This window comes from Polyodon spathula, chromosome 3 (genome assembly GCF_017654505.1).
Source record: "Polyodon spathula isolate WHYD16114869_AA chromosome 3, ASM1765450v1, whole genome shotgun sequence".
NCBI lineage: Eukaryota > Metazoa > Chordata > Actinopteri > Acipenseriformes > Polyodontidae > Polyodon > Polyodon spathula.
Window position 1 is genome coordinate 16,117,001 of NC_054536.1, and position 16,139 is coordinate 16,133,139.

Below are 16,139 nucleotides of genomic sequence, written 5' to 3' on the forward strand. Positions count from 1 at the left end.
CGGCCGAGACACTGCCTTTGACTACTCAAGACACTACTTAGATGAATCTTCCTCCCAACCTGGAGGGCGCGCCGCTAAAGAACGAGAGGAGAAGTATCTGGAAGGGCTGGCCTGACAGTTCGTTTCCGGGTCAGGGAAGTGGGTCAGCCTGGAAAGAAGCGAGACTCTGTTGTAAGACCGTATTGATTTGAAAGGTAAACGAGGGGCAGCTGCAAGTAATAAGGCAGCTGCAACCGTTTATCTCGATATCATGCGGGATTACATATAGGGGCCAGGGTAACGCTGGTCTTCTCCTTCGTTTGGGTTAACGCTTGGAGAGAGAAGGATCGAGAGAGGAGCTCTCGTTGTAAAGAGGAATTACGTGTTGTGTGTGTTTGTTTGTAATTGTCTGCGTTTTGCACCACCAGACAGTTAACTCACCTATCCGGAGCTGTCGACCAGGGTCAGCACAATCCGGATCACCACTGCACGGAACCGTCACGAAATACAGTGTCTTCACCCACCACAAGCACGTCTGCACTCACCCAGGACTGGTGACCGTGTGCTGGTTTTGTTCGGGACTGTGCCCTATTATTGCTATCCCCGTGCTTTACACATTGTTGTGTATAGCCGGGGATTTATTATTTAACGGTCACCAGACCTGGATTATAAATAAAAGCACCTTTTCACTGGAAACTGTTGTCTGCCTGTCACTCCTGCATCGCATCACCGCTATACCTGTTCCCCTCCACTAGCCACTATCCTCCGTCGTCTCAACATCACCGCGGAGACCCACCGGATGCGGTTCCGCGAGTACCGGAGAGCCCCGGAGACACGTCCCAGGGTGGTGGCACAGCGGTTGTGCGACCACATGGTCCATTGGCTGACCCCAGAGAAGAAGACCGCTCAACAAATGGGGGAAGCCATTGTGGTGGAACAATTCTGCCATGTGGTCGGCGCCGAAACTCAGGCGTGGGTACGGCGCCACAACCCTGACACCCTGGAGGAGGCGGTCAAATTGGCCGAAGATTTTGAGGACTCTTTGACGTCAGCCCGGGTCGGGATCCTGTCAGCCCCTGCCCTGCTCAGGAACCAACCTCTCCCTCCCTCTCCTCCAACACCACCACCATCACCCTCGGTCCCGGCACCCAGACCTCCCAGACCGCCGACCCCGTTGGGCCCCCTTGCCTCCCCCCCATGGAGACCGAGGATGGCCCCCAGCTGGGGTAGAGGTGTTGCCCCTGCCCCATTGCCCTACCAGCAGCGGGACAGATATTTAACCTATGCCCCCTCTGTCCCTCCACTCTGTTTTAGGTGTAACCAGCCAGGACATAGGGCCAGGTCATGCCCCGCTGCTATGGAGTGTGACGTGGCTGCATGCAACTGGACACCTGGAACGGGTAAGCAGGGGGAAAACGGTTGGGAGGGGCCCTGTCTGATTGACGTGGTTTTAGGGAATGTGAAAACCCACGCGTTAGTGGACACAGGGTGTGAGCAAACCTTGATCAGGACAGCTCTCTTGGGCGGTGTGTCGTGGCGGCCACAAGGTCAGGTGGCCATCTCCTGTATCCATGGAGACACGGCGGCATACCCCACCCTAAAAGTATATTTATCGGTAGGACCGATAAAACGTCACCTTGTAGTCGGGGTGGCGGAAAGGTTGCCGCACCCAGTTATTCTGGGCCGAGACTGGCCAAAATTCAAAGAATTGGTGCAAATAATGGCAGTCTCAGCCACACACGTAAACGTGGCAGAAAAAGGGAAAAAGGAACGGATTGGTGATGTGTTTCCTTTTCATCCTGAAATGTTTTCCCCTCTGTTCCGTCCTAGAAAAACAAATAAGGAGAGACGGACCGCGAAATGGGAGGGAGCGTCTTTGAGACAAGGCTGGGGTCTGGTGGGAGAGTGCTGTAATGGTAACAAACGCCAGTCGAAGGGAGTGGGAACGCAGTGTGACCGAGAGAGCGAGGTTACTGGGCCGACTAGGGCAGAGGTTATTCCAGCCCCTCTCAATATACCGGACCCGTGGTACTCAAGCGCGGACCTAGTGTGGGGCCAAAAGAACGACCCGTCACTGGTGCACGCTTGGGGGCAGGTCCGGTCCATTGAAGGTAAGGATGTTGATGGCGCTGGGCCGCTAGTATATCCACATTTCAGTATAAAGGGGCAATTACTATATAGGGTAAACCTAGCCGCGGGCACAGGACAGCCTGTAACACAATTATTGGTTCCCCCGTCTTGTCGGACCGAGGTCATGAGGCTGGCGCATGATATCCCTTTTGCGGGGCACCTCGGAGCCGAGAAGACGAGGGAGCGAATATTGGCTCGATTCTATTGGCTCGGTCTTCATACTGATGTGTCGAAATATGTAGCCACATGCCCAGACTGCCAGCGAGTAGCGCCAGGTCGAGTGCGCCCCGCTCCTTTGGTCCCACTGCCGATTATTTCCACTCCGTTCGAGCGCATTGCAATGGACATAATGGGCCCGTTGCTACCTTCTGACTCTGGGTATACGCATATATTAGTAGTGGTGGATTATGCAACGCGATACCCAGAGGCAGTTCCATTGAGGTCCACTAGTGCAGCTGCAATAGCCACCGAGTTAGTGCAGATTATGGCTAGAGTAGGGATCCCCAAGGAGATTTTGACTGATCACGGAACCAATTTTTTGTCCAATACGTTACAGCAGGTGTACAAAATATTAAAAATACGTCCCATCAGGACGTCCGTTTATCATCCACAATCGGACGGTTTGGTTGAACGTTTTAATCAGACCTTAAAGTCGATGCTGAGGCGATTTGTAACACAGGAGCAGAAACATTGGGCATCGCTTCTTCCCTACCTCCTTTTTGCGGTGAGAGAAGTGCCGCAGAGTTCAACGGGGTTCTCCCCCTTTGAGCTCCTGTACGGCCGGCAGCCTCGCGGCATTCTCGACCTGCTGAGAGAGGGGTGGGAGGAGCACAAAGGCTCGTCTAAAAATGTAGTGAAGTATGTGCTCCTACTACGAGATCGGCTGGATTTGGTCGGTCGTTTGGCCCAAGACAACCTCAGATCGGCTCAGCACCGACAACAGCAGCATTACAACAAAAATGCACGGATTCGAACCTTTCGACCAGGGGACAAGGTAATGCTGCTACTTCCCTCATCAGAATCGAAACTGTGTGCTAAATGGCAGGGGCCGTATGAGGTGATTCGGGCTATAGGGAAAGTAAATTATGAAATTAGACAGCCCGATCGCCGAAATGAACGTGAAATTTATCATGTCAATTTGTTAAAGCCCTGGCAGGCAAGGGAGGTCTTATTTATAGCCCCAGGCAATATGGAGGATGATTTAGGTCCCTGTCCAGAGACCCCGAGCACAAGAGCGATTTCTATGGGGGAACAATTGGTTCCGGATCAGCAAAGAGAGCTGCGTAAGCTTATTGAGGAGTTCAGCGATGTTTTTTCTGACGTGCCCGGCAGAACAAACTTAGTTGAATATGACATTATCTCTCCACCAGGTGTCACAGTGCGAGAGAGACCGTACCGGATCCCGGATAGTCGACTAAGTGGCGTTCGCAAAGAGGTATGGGATATGCTCAAGCTTGGGGTGATTGAGCCTTCCAGGAGCGAGTGGTGCAGTCCGATCGTCATAGTGGCTAAGAAAGACGGCACCAACCGCTTCTGTGTGGATTTCAGAAAGGTGAACGCTATTGCTAAGTTCGATGCATATCCCATGCCTCGGGTCGACGAACTTTTAGACAGACTGGGAAAAGCGAGGTTTATTTCCACTCTGGACCTGACGAAGGGATACTGGCAAATCCCTTTAACCCGCAGCTCCAGAGAGAAAACCGCATTTTCAACACCAGAAGGGCTGTTCCACTTTAAAACCATGCCGTTTGGGCTACATGGTGCGCCCGCTGCCTTTCAGAGACTGATGGACCAGGTTTTACGCCCACATCATGAATATGCAGCAGCGTATATTGATGACGTGGTGATATACAGCTCCACCTGGCGAGAGCATTTGGCTAGGGTTGCAGCCGTTCTTCAGTCTCTAAGGGCAGCCCGGCTGACAGCTAACTTGAGGAAATGTGCGTTTGCCAAAACAGAGACTCAATATTTGGGATTTTTAATGGGGAATGGAAGGGTGAGACCTGTAGTCACCAAAATCCAGGCTTTGGTTGATGCAGTGATCCCCAAAACCAAGACTCAGGTGAGGTCACTACTGGGCTTAGCCGGTTATTACCGCCGCTTCATCCCCGAGTACGCCATAGTGGTTAACCCATTAGTCGACCTCACCAAAAAGAGTGCTCCAAATTTAATTAAATGGTCAGCTGAGTGTCAGGGAGCGTTTGATACTATTAAGCGTACACTTTGCCAGGCCCCCACTCTTATCACACCGGATTTCAGCAAGAGATTCATCCTCCACACCGACGCATCGGATGTAGGTTTGGGTGCAGTCTTGTCCCAAAAAGTAGCTGGAGTAGAACACCCGATATTATACCTCAGTAAAAAAATGTTACCTCGGGAACGCAACTACTCCGTAGTCGAAAAAGAGTGTTTGGCCATTAAATGGGCTACTCACTCTTTACGATACTACCTGCTGGGACACTCATTCGATCTGGTCACAGACCACGCCCCACTCAAGTGGTTAAGCACAATGAAGGACAGCAATGCCCGGATAACTCGGTGGTATCTGGCATTGCAGCCCTTCATGTACCACATGGTACACCGTGCGGGGAAAGACCACCAAAATGCGGATTATTTTTCCCGGGAGGGGGGAGTAATGGGGAAGGTAGATTTAGCCGAGTGTTCCTTCGGCTCCACTCTGAGCGGTGGGATATGTGACGGAAAGATGAGTTCTGGTGATGAATCTTCCTCCCAACCTGTGAGGGCGCTAAAGAACGAGAGGAGAAGTATCTGGAAGGGCTGGCCTGACAGTTCGTTTCCGGGTCAGGGAAGTGGGTCAGCCTGGAGGGAAGCGCGACTCTGTTGTAAGACCGTATTGATTTGAAAGGTAAACGAGAGGCAGCTGCAAGTAATAAGGCAGCTGCAACCGTTTATCTCGATATCATGCGGGATTACATATAGGGGCCAGGGTAACGCTGATCTTTTCCTTCGTTTGGGTTAACGCTTGGAGAGAAAAGGATCGAGAGAGGAGCTCTCGTTGTAAAGAGGAATTACGTGTTGTGTTTGTTTGTAATTGTCTGCGTTTTGCACCACCAGACAGTTAACTCACCTATCCGGAGCTGTCGACCAGGGTCAGCACAATCCGGATCACCACTGCACGGAACCGTCACAAAATACAGTGTCTTTACCCACCACAAGCATGTCTGCACTCACCCAGGACTGGTGACCGTGTGTTTGTTTTTGTTCGGGACTGTGCCCTATTATTGCTATCCCCGTGCTTTACACATTGTTGTGTATAGCTGGGGATTTATTATTTAACGGTCACCAGACCTGGATTATAAATAAAAGCACCTTTTCACTGGAAACTGTTGTCTGCCTGTCACTCCTGCATCGCATCACCGCTATACCTGTTCCCCTCCACTAGCCACTTTGCCACAGGCTCCCTGACAAGTTTTATCTTTGAAATACAGTACATTATTGCCAATGTAGACTTAATGCCTGCTGTGCACACACACACACACACACACAAGTTTGCATTCCTATATTTGTGGAGACTTCTCATTGACTATCACTATATTTTTATTTACTATTTCTAACTCCAGTTAGACAAAACTCCACACAGAGTGAAAATCGACAACAAACTAAATGTTTTTTCCATTTTTTATTTCTTTTTTTTTTTTGAAGGCGTACTTAGTCCTAAAAAAGGTGTTTTTCAAAGTGAGGACGTCCCCATAATGTCATTTATTTCAGGAGTTACTATCTTTGTTGGGACATTTGCTCAAATTTTGTCCCCACATTGATAGTCATACATGCCCCCCACCCCCCCCCACACACACACACACACACACACACACACACATACACATAAAGACGCATGTGTCAGTCTAAAACCTGTGAAGCAGATGTCAGGACAGCAAAGCAACAGAGGCAAGGATCCGATTCTGTAAAATTAGTTCTCCTGAGGCATTTACTTAAAACCCAGCAAACATATTTTGCCTCACTGAAACAAAAGGATATGATGGTCTTTCTCAAGGCTCAAAAGAACAACTTGCAGCAGTGAATTGTTTTTAAAAAATCAGTTACGAGAAAAAACAAAAAACAGTTCTGTTGGTACATATTTTGTTCAAATGTAAGAAAAGTTAAAATTACACAACAGGCTTTTTTATTTAGTTTTAAAGGAATATATATGTGTGTGTGTGTGTGTGTGTGTGTGTGTGTGTGTGTGTGTGTGTGTGTGTGTGTGTGTGTGTGTGTTTTGCCAAATCTCACTTTTTTATTGTTTAAAGTAAAATAGAAGCTAAATCATTAAAATCAGTTGAAATCATTTACGGGCAGAGATCCTGATAAGCTGCATTCCTGTCATTTTTATGCATTCAAATATCAGAAATGCGCACTAAATTTAATGCGTACCAATACGCATGGTAGTTTTGCTACACAGCTTGGCTGCCTCCCCTCCCGCTGACCGTAAAACACCCACTAACATCTTCCAAAATACAATAGCTTCAGTTACTAGGAAACTCTAACCAAGAACAACCAACACAACTTACATTATCCAAAGGCCCTGTTGTCTTTGCAGCCAATCACAGTAAGAATATAAAAAATTTGACACTACGCAGTTGAAGCGTAAGCACGCCATTCCAGCTAGAAATCCAACTGGAACCATCGTCAGAGGCAACCGCTAAAAAAAGGTGCCTATAATATTAAACATACTGTTTTATAACTTATTAATGCATTTCCTTATTTTATTTGTCTGTATAGATACAAACTTTTTTGGACAGCATTTGATTTTTTCAGCGTACAAATGACAATAACAAATTTTGTGAAAGCCTACTTTGGAGATTTGCAATTTAGTTTTTCAACTTCAGAATTCAGCACTACATGGCAATGCCTAGAAGTTGGAATAATGGCAGGATGTACCATTTCTGCACTGGTTTTTACCATGGCAATGGAAGTAATTATTAGGGCATCAAAGTAGGTAGTGGGAGGAGAGTGCTTGGCTTCTGGAATGCGACTACCATCAATCCGAGCATACATGGATGACATGACAACAATGACTACAACAGTAGCCTGCACTAATCGGTTATTGGGCAAATTAACTAATAACATTGAATGGGCACGGATGGAATTCAAGCCCACTAAATCAAAGAGCATCTCTATAATTAAAGGTAAAGTAGTAGATAAAAGGTTCTACATTAATGATGAGGCAATACCAACAGTGTCCGAGAAGCCAGTGAAAAGTCTAGGGAGATGGTATGACTGGGATCTAAAGGACACAGTTTGTGTGGGAGAAGTTAGATAACAAGCAGTGGAAGGGTTGAAGAGCATAGACAGCAGCACTTTACCAGGCAAACTAAAACTCTGGTGCTTTCAGTTTGGTCTACTGCCAAGACTGCTGTGGCCACTGACTGTGTACAAGCTTTCCTTGACCACAGTTGAGAAGCTGGAGGAGAGGATCAGATGTGTAAAGGCCGTTTCCCAGGCCAAGCAGGGAGAATGGATGAGATGGGAGAGTGTGGAGCAACACAAGATTGGCTGGCAATACCTATGGACAATGGAACAGAGCAGGATCAGTTTCCTCATCAGATCAGCATCTGATGTTCTCCCATCACCACAGAACCTAAACCTCTGGGTGGCTGAGGATCCCTCATGTCCTTTGTGTTCATCACCTGCAACATTAAGGCACATTTTGATAGGATGTAAGGTTGGTCTTAGCCAAGGACGGTTTACATTGGAAGACAAGCGTAACCTGACCAATAAGTTGCCAAGAGTTCCATCAAAGCATTACACACAAAAGACAACATTCCTCCGCCCAGGAGAGCAACCACCAAGAAAAGGTGTTAAAACCAAAACTTGCCCAGGACAACTGGAGCCTGCTAGAGACTGAAAGATGCTGCCACCACTAACCTTCGACCAGACATTGTCTTGTGGTCTGGATCAGCACACCTTGTTCATCTGGTAGAGTTAACAGGGCCATGGGAAGATGCTGTGAATGAGGCGTATGAGAGTAAGAAACTTCGGTATGCTCAACTAGCTGCTGAAGCGGAACAGTGAGGATGGAGAGTCCGAGTTTACACAGTGGAGGTGGGTTGTCAAGGATTTGTGGAACACTCTACAACCCGGCTTCTCAGAGACATTGGGTTCAGTGGCAAGAGTTGAGTCGCACAATGAAGAACTTATCTGAAGCAGCAGAAAGGAGCAGCAATTGGCTGTGGTTGAGACGGAAAGATTCTGGATGGGGATCTCAAGCACAATAGAAAGAAAGCAACGCTGATGTACAGGTAAGTAAGTAAGTAAGCTGGGCTGAGCTGAGTGGGGGATAAAGGGGAGTGATGCTGGGACGCCAGAATCACTGTTGAGCCCTCTTTAGGTGTCGTGGGTTAGACAACTAAACACCGAGGATGGAAGGTGCCCTACTTAGCTTAATCCAGATGGTTGTCATGCTGATGTCCTGGGGAGGTAAAATGAGCTGATCCATGGAGCCAGCATCACACTTCAGCAATCAACACCAGACAGAAATATCTACATCATCAGATGGAAAACAATGCAAATGGATGGAGATGCAGATGGATCACATTAGTTTTCTGCAAAGCTACGTCTTAGCTGGTGCTTATCTTGGCGAGAGCCGAGTTCAAATCAGCGTGAAGTTCAACATTTACTCTCATGTAATGGAAATCATAATCATGGCTTTGTTGAAGTTTTAACATGTTCACTGAGTTTACAAATGTAGTGTTAAAACATAAGTAACATAAGTAATTTTCAGAGTCAGTGTGATACCTGGAAAAAAATGCTCTGAGCCGATAAAGAACATTGCAGAACACACATGTGGTTTTACAGCAGTTCAAAGTCTCTAAGTCGCCTAGGATAAAGGAGTCTGCTAAATAAAATAATAGTAATAGTAATAATAAAAGTAACATAGCAGTTAAAATGGAAGGCTCTTTTTTAACCTGAATCGAACTGACTTGACTTGACTATTGACTTGATTATTTTTTATTTGAGCATAGCAGCATTAATCCTAACACTAGCAACTAAAGTTAAAAGGCACTATGTCACCAATCCCACCATGTCACATACTCTACCCCATAGCAGACACGTTTAATAAGCTACAGTATTACAATAAGTTAAAGGCATGTCTGATGCATGCAGCTGTGAAAGTCTTATTTAAAACAGGAATGCCAGCAACTTTAGCTCTGAAGCCAGATGGCACTGATAAATACTGAAAATTAAATATTATACATGACTGCAGATCACTGGACCCCTTCCTGGAAGCACACGCCAATAGCTGGAGTATGTTTACAATGATTCCCTTGCTTATTAAGTGCAGGGACTCATTTTGAAACAAAGATGGAACTGTACCAGTCTGTGGAGCATCTGTTTTTTTTTATTATGAAGCAAATATTCAGTCTGTGAATCAGCAGAGCTGCTCCAAACTCACCTGTTCTGGTTTCACAGTTAGGTCTACTGGGATAAACACCAAAGGCTAAACTACTGAGTCTGCATTCTATTCAATTGTGAATAATTCTTTGATGTTATGCTTTAGACCTCAGTTCCATATTTCGAAGCCAATAACATCTGAATATGACCAGGTGGCAAAGGATGTGGTTATGTAAACAGTAGTAGGTTGTCTAATCTTGGACAATGTACTTTGTTAGTGTAGTCCAAAGGGAATAGCTGACTAAGCTCTGTGGTTTTTTCTTTTTTTTTTTACGTTCATGCAGGCAATCAAATTTAAACAGTTACCAGCAAATTGTGTGAAAAGAACCAGTCAGTCAGAGCTCCCACGCGTCACCAGTCATGCCTTCTTAAAATCCATCATTTCACTTGAATAGGTTTTTTATTGTGAAAATAAACAAGCATCTTCAGAGTTATAATGTAAGGATAATAGCATACCTGCTCTCTAATAATGTGGATCTGTAGTTGTAAAGGGGAAGGCCTATTTATGGTTAATGGTTTCTGAGATATGTTTTGAGGTTACAACAAATCTAGATGAATAGAAGTGGTCTGTACTAATGGTAGAACTGAACTTTAAAAGAATTTGGAAGTGAAATGGTTATTTTATTACTGGACATTGCCTTAATGAAACTGGGCTGTGTGCCAGATCTGAAGACACTGAGGTCAAACAGTGGCAGATCTGTATCTCTAGTGATTCATCTAGGGGTTCCCCAGAGGGTGATTTATTGACCCATTTATTAACATCCTCACGTATAAAAAATGAGGTCAGCAAAAAAAATGGTTTCATATCAATTGTATTTTATATGAAGACAGTAGAGCATATAATTGTTTTTTTCATCATCATTTTTTCCCAATTTAAAACAGCAAATTATTTTTATGCTCAGCTCACCACTACCACCCCTGCACTGACTCAGGAGGGACAAAGACAAACACACTCTGCCCTCCTGAAGTGTGTGCCGTCAGCCGACCACTTCTTTTCACACTGTAGACACACCAGGACAACGCAGCTCTGGGCAGCTTACAGACAAGCCCGCAGGCGCCCGACCAGAATACAGGGGTCGCTAGTGCGTGGTGAGCCGAGGACACCTTGGCCGACCTATGCAGTCGTAAACAAAGGAGTCTCTGAGGCAATCTAATTCAAGCACTCCAAATTCTAAAAGGTATTTACAATGTCGACCCAGGGGACTTTTTTGACCTGATAAAAGAAACAAGGACCAGGGGTCACAAATGAAGATTAGATAAAGGGGCATTCAGAACAGAAAATAAGAGGCACTTTTTTACAAAGAGAATTGTGGAAGTCTGGAACCAACTCCCCAGTAATGTTGTTGAAGCTGAAACCCTGGGATCCTTCAAGAAGCTGTTAGATGAGATTTTGGGATCAATAAGCTACTAACAATCAAATGAGCAAGATGAGCCTATTGGCCTCCTCTCATTTGTAACCTTTCTTATGTTCTTATGCTCTCTAAGACTTTTTTTTTTACATCTCTACCTCATGTTGTTAATGGGGGACTGGAGTAAATGCTTTGAATATAAAAATGTTGGTATAGAATTAAGCAGACCCCTGGTAAAAAAATATGGGGTTTCATACAGAATGTGCCATTTTGAAAGGTGTCTGTTACTGCTACTTCACTTTCATGATCTTCTAACCTCAGTAGACTACCTAAAAGTAATTTGTCTGGGAATGTGAACGATCATTTCAGTGATTCATCACATATCTTATCAATCCCATACGATACGGACCAGCAGGCAAGCCCTGGAGAGGAATGCTATAGTAGAAAATTATTGACCTGACGGAAAATGATTGTTACCAACAGGGACCTATAACGTCTGAAGCCGCAGAATGAGGGCATTGCACCCTGGCGGTAACAATAGTCTTCCCGAGGGGCATTTTATTTTCCACTTTGGCTGAGTCTGCAGTACAGTAACCCTGCACAGGCCAGAATTTCCAACCACTGTTATATATATAATATATATATATAAATATATATATATATATACTATATATATATATATATATATATATATATATATATATATAATTAAGATTGCCAATATTCAGGACAGACCGATGTTTCAGTAAACATTACTTTCTTTTTGTTAAATTATAGCAAGTAATCATTTCACCTTTAATGGACTTAATTCCCCCAAAATTTATTTATACTAAATTATGATACACAGGGAACAAAGGGGCATGGATTTAAATAGTACAACATATATTGTTTGCTTAAGGCAGATTTATTACAGTAAAACAGTAGTAGTTCTCTAGACAATTTAAATGCCGTCATGATATCACAGATTGTGACTCATTCCAATATTGTGCAAGCATCACAAAAAGTTCAGGATGGTCTAGATGGTGAATGGACTATCAGTATATACTTTACACTCACACACTTGTATCATTTTATGATTTTTGTTAAGAAAGATATTCATTTTCAACAAAGGAAAGTCTATGACACAAATTGTGAATCACACTGATTGGTTTAAGTGTACAGTCTGTGTAAAATTACAACAGAAAATCCATATTTTTACTTTGAGAAAGTACAGTTGCTAATGCTTTGTTTACCTCTGTGTTCAACTCCATGGAAGGGAAAATGTGAAATGTCAAAAATATTTGAATAGCAATGCTTCCACAATAAAGTGTATTTCAATAAAGGAATAATGCACGACAGGACGTGTGTTGTGTTTGGATAGCACCACGCCTTGGGTGGTTGGGTCATTTGCATTTGACAGTATATTAATGTTATGGCTCAGGAGCGGTTCGTTTAAGTGTCTGTTTAAGCCCGCTCTGAGCCCCATGTAACTGCTTATGCCTATATGCTTATGCTTATAATTCTCTGGAGCTGTTTCTGTTAGAGGCATACAATTGTCGTAGAACTGTATTAAGGTGTTCTTTTGTGACAGTTTTCAAGTCTATATTTGTGTTACTCTCACTCACCCAGTCATAAAAAAACTGCCCAGTTGGTTTATCATTTTGTGGATGCTTCATTTCTGTCAGACTGTATTTTGTCTAGTCCCTCAGAGTCAATCTCCAGGTGTCTTTTTTTTCTCTCATGAGAGGTACTGTCTGGGCTCCTGGCTGCTCCGTGTTTGAAGGCTCTTTGCCAAACGAGGTTTCCACTGTTGTATTGTTGTTTAAGGTAAAATTCACTTCAGGAATCTTGTATTGAATTCTGTGTTATTGACAGTTGCGGTGGTTTGAAATGTCTGTCTAGGTTTTCAGAGAGGAGGTTGGCGGTACGAGATAGATCTGTGATGTTACGCTGACCAGTCAGAGCTCAGGAATTTTTCTTGCCGTTGTATAACGTATTTTTTACCCTGAAAGATTTTCAGTGATTTTGTAAATACCAGTACAGAATGGTTATATCAAGTATCTGATGCAAAGAAATTTCCAATGCCTGTTATGTATTTATTATCTTTTATAATATAAAGTAATACTGCTGGATCACATGGGGGATGTCATCTAAAAACTCTACATGATCATACCTAGTTATTACAATGCTGTGATGCATATTTCTTGAATTACCCTGTTTACTTACCATATGTGTAGCTCATTTCCTTCTTTATTTTATCTCAATGACCATGAATAGCATCACACATTTACTAGAAAAATGTTTTTTAATTTATATGTGTAATTTTAACCACTTCCTCTTCCATTTTCTGTTGCAGTCACCAACAGGGCAGGATTAACCCATCACTGGGCCCTAGGCAAGCATAAACTTGCTGGGCCCCTACCCCTGAACAAATAGCCACACACACATATACATACAAACATACACACACACACACCTCTAAATACACTATAGCCTTTATAACTAGCCCGTCACCCTCTTACAACAGGTATAATTCTCAGTTTGAAGTTATTATGAATGACTGAATGAATCTGACAGAAAATTAAGCTGTAGGGGATGTGCTAAATACATTTCAGAATAAAACCAGAAAAAAACTGAAGCCTACGTTAAATCCTGTAGAGCAGCTCGACATGGACTTTTCATGATTTACTGAATAAAAAGGCAACAGTTCAAACAAACAAAGGTAATATATAGAAGGATGCTGAAACTTTTGTTCAATAACAATAACTCCATAATAGTACATGAAAATAAATAGTAAAAAAAAACAAACATACCTGTACATTGTTGTGTAGTTAAATGTGTTACAGTTTACAGCAAGCAAAATCACCAGTAATGTTTCCTTGTTTTTTTTTTTTTTTTTGTTGATCGGACAGGTTTTGACTTGCTACATTAAAGAAAATGCCCTTTTCTTCAGAGCTGACAAATCGTCAGTGTTTTGTCATACTAGTAAGGTTAAGTGTTAAATATGGTATATTTTTGTACCCTATAGAATTCTGTACCCTTCCACCGCGACACAGTTGCATTTTTTTCAATGTATATGTGTCTGAGTATTTATCAGGTTAATGACATTTAAAATCACAATTGGCTTTTGAAAATTGGCATTTTGTTCACATCACATGGTATTTTGTGACATAGGCCCCTATGATATCACACGGCAGACAGAAACATAAAATAAAGCTTTGATGAATCAAAAGTAGTCAGATGACTGCCGTAAAACATCTCTTAGTATGAAATTTTATGACGAAACAAAAAGGGAACATCAAGAACAACTGAGGAAGGACACCAAGTGAGCGAGAGAGAGACACATGTAAGAAGCAGAAAAAAGGAACACCATTTTTCAGATTATATTCATGTTGCGGCCTGGGATCAGATTCAGATGTGTTGTGAGGCTGGTGTTTCATGGTTTGGTACTGTTATGGCTCAGGTAAAATGGCCAATGGAGACTTAACCTGACCGAGAAGGCTCAGGATATGCCATTACAAATCATAAACAAACTCAGTGTTTGTAAAGATCTGGAAAATATTAATTTAAAAAAAAAAACAGCATAAAACTGATTAATTGGCAATTACAAGGTGTATCAGTTGTTAAACACCTATGTCTGTTTATTTTCCACAATTACTACTAGTATAATATTCCGAATGAAAAAGGGGACTAAACTCATTTTACCAGGGTGTTTAAACAACACATGTGTGACAGTCAAAGCCATTGCAGAGATCAACAGACAACAAGATTTGTTATGCCCAGTAGTGCTGTAATCCATCTGCTATATGTTTGGTATAAATAGGAGGTGCAGTTATGACTCGGCCACACATTACTCCACACACACACACACACACCCCACCACCACATGTTACTCCATCATTCGAATGCTAAAGGTAATTAGCATCTCATTAACATTCCTTTCATATTACTTTCCCTACAGACTCTGGGATTTGCTGCTAGCGATTAATAACAGCAGGGAGCGTCGTCCAGCTTCATGACTACTACAGCAGTTGCTCCTACACATATTTGAATAGGTAGGTGATATCACTTCCTTTGCTGAAACTATTCCTTACACGTTCATGTTTACAAAGAAGAGACACAGGAGGTTTCTCCAGACAGGGGTTTTCTCTTGTAATGTCATTGTTGGTTCGAGCTGCTTTTAACCAGTTTGTCATGCAGTAATAATAATAACTTATTTGTTGTAGGTGCTGTGGGGCTCAGCTTATCTACATGTCAGTATCTGTGTGAGTCGTGAGGAAAAAGTCTGTAATAGTTATCTAGCCAAATGTTGTCTGTTCTGTGGTCGGGACTATGTGGGTATGTCTGGGAAGCTGAGATCACTGGTTTCAATTTTGGGAATTAGCAAAAGTATTTAATATGAGAAGTATGTTTAATATGTTTATTGAGGAGAGCTACACAAGTCATTGCCTACTCATACGGCATGATTCAGTGGATAATAATAGATGCACCCATTGTTTGTCAACAGGTTACTATGCAAATAGAGAATGTTATTGTAGCCAAGTTCAGACCATAAAGTAATCAAATAACAAACCTTAAACATTGTTTATTTTATCAACAGCCCCTGTAATCCTCAAAGTAACAACGACAAACAATTATGTTTCTAAAGCCAATCCTAAGCAGAACAAGAGCAAACTCTTTCATACTGTTCTCTTATTCATGAACAACTGAATCTGAAGCAATAATAGATGATGAACAACATGCCATTCTTAATATTTTCAGAATAATTGTATCAGAAGCCAGGTTATGTTTCGTTTTAGAAATACTTGATTTTGAAGGGGCTTTGTACATTCCACTGTGTGTTTATTAATTATGCATTTCCATCTGGAGGTTGGTGAATCCGACTTTGGTCACAAGTAAAAGGTATTTGGTGATCTAAACTATTATCCTGGACACAGTCCTATGGGAGTTACTCTAAAGGTAACTGGATTTTAGAAGCTCACTTTAAACGCAGACATAAAACTTGCTAAAGGCATTCTTTAGCAATCAGAGTTGTGTGAATTCTACTTGTCTGTCTGACTGGATCATTTTTTTTTACTCATCTAATAGAGAACCCTTTGTCCAGTTCTGATTAAATGTTCTAAGGACATTTTTTAGCACATGTTTTAAGTATCTTAATCTGAGCATGTATGAAGTCAGTCTGTCAGTCTCTGTCTGACTGGCACCTTCTTTATTCATCTAGACTCCAGAAAACCCCTTGTCCAAACCTGATTAAGTTTGCTAAGTACATTCTTTAGTGTTTCATAGCCTGGG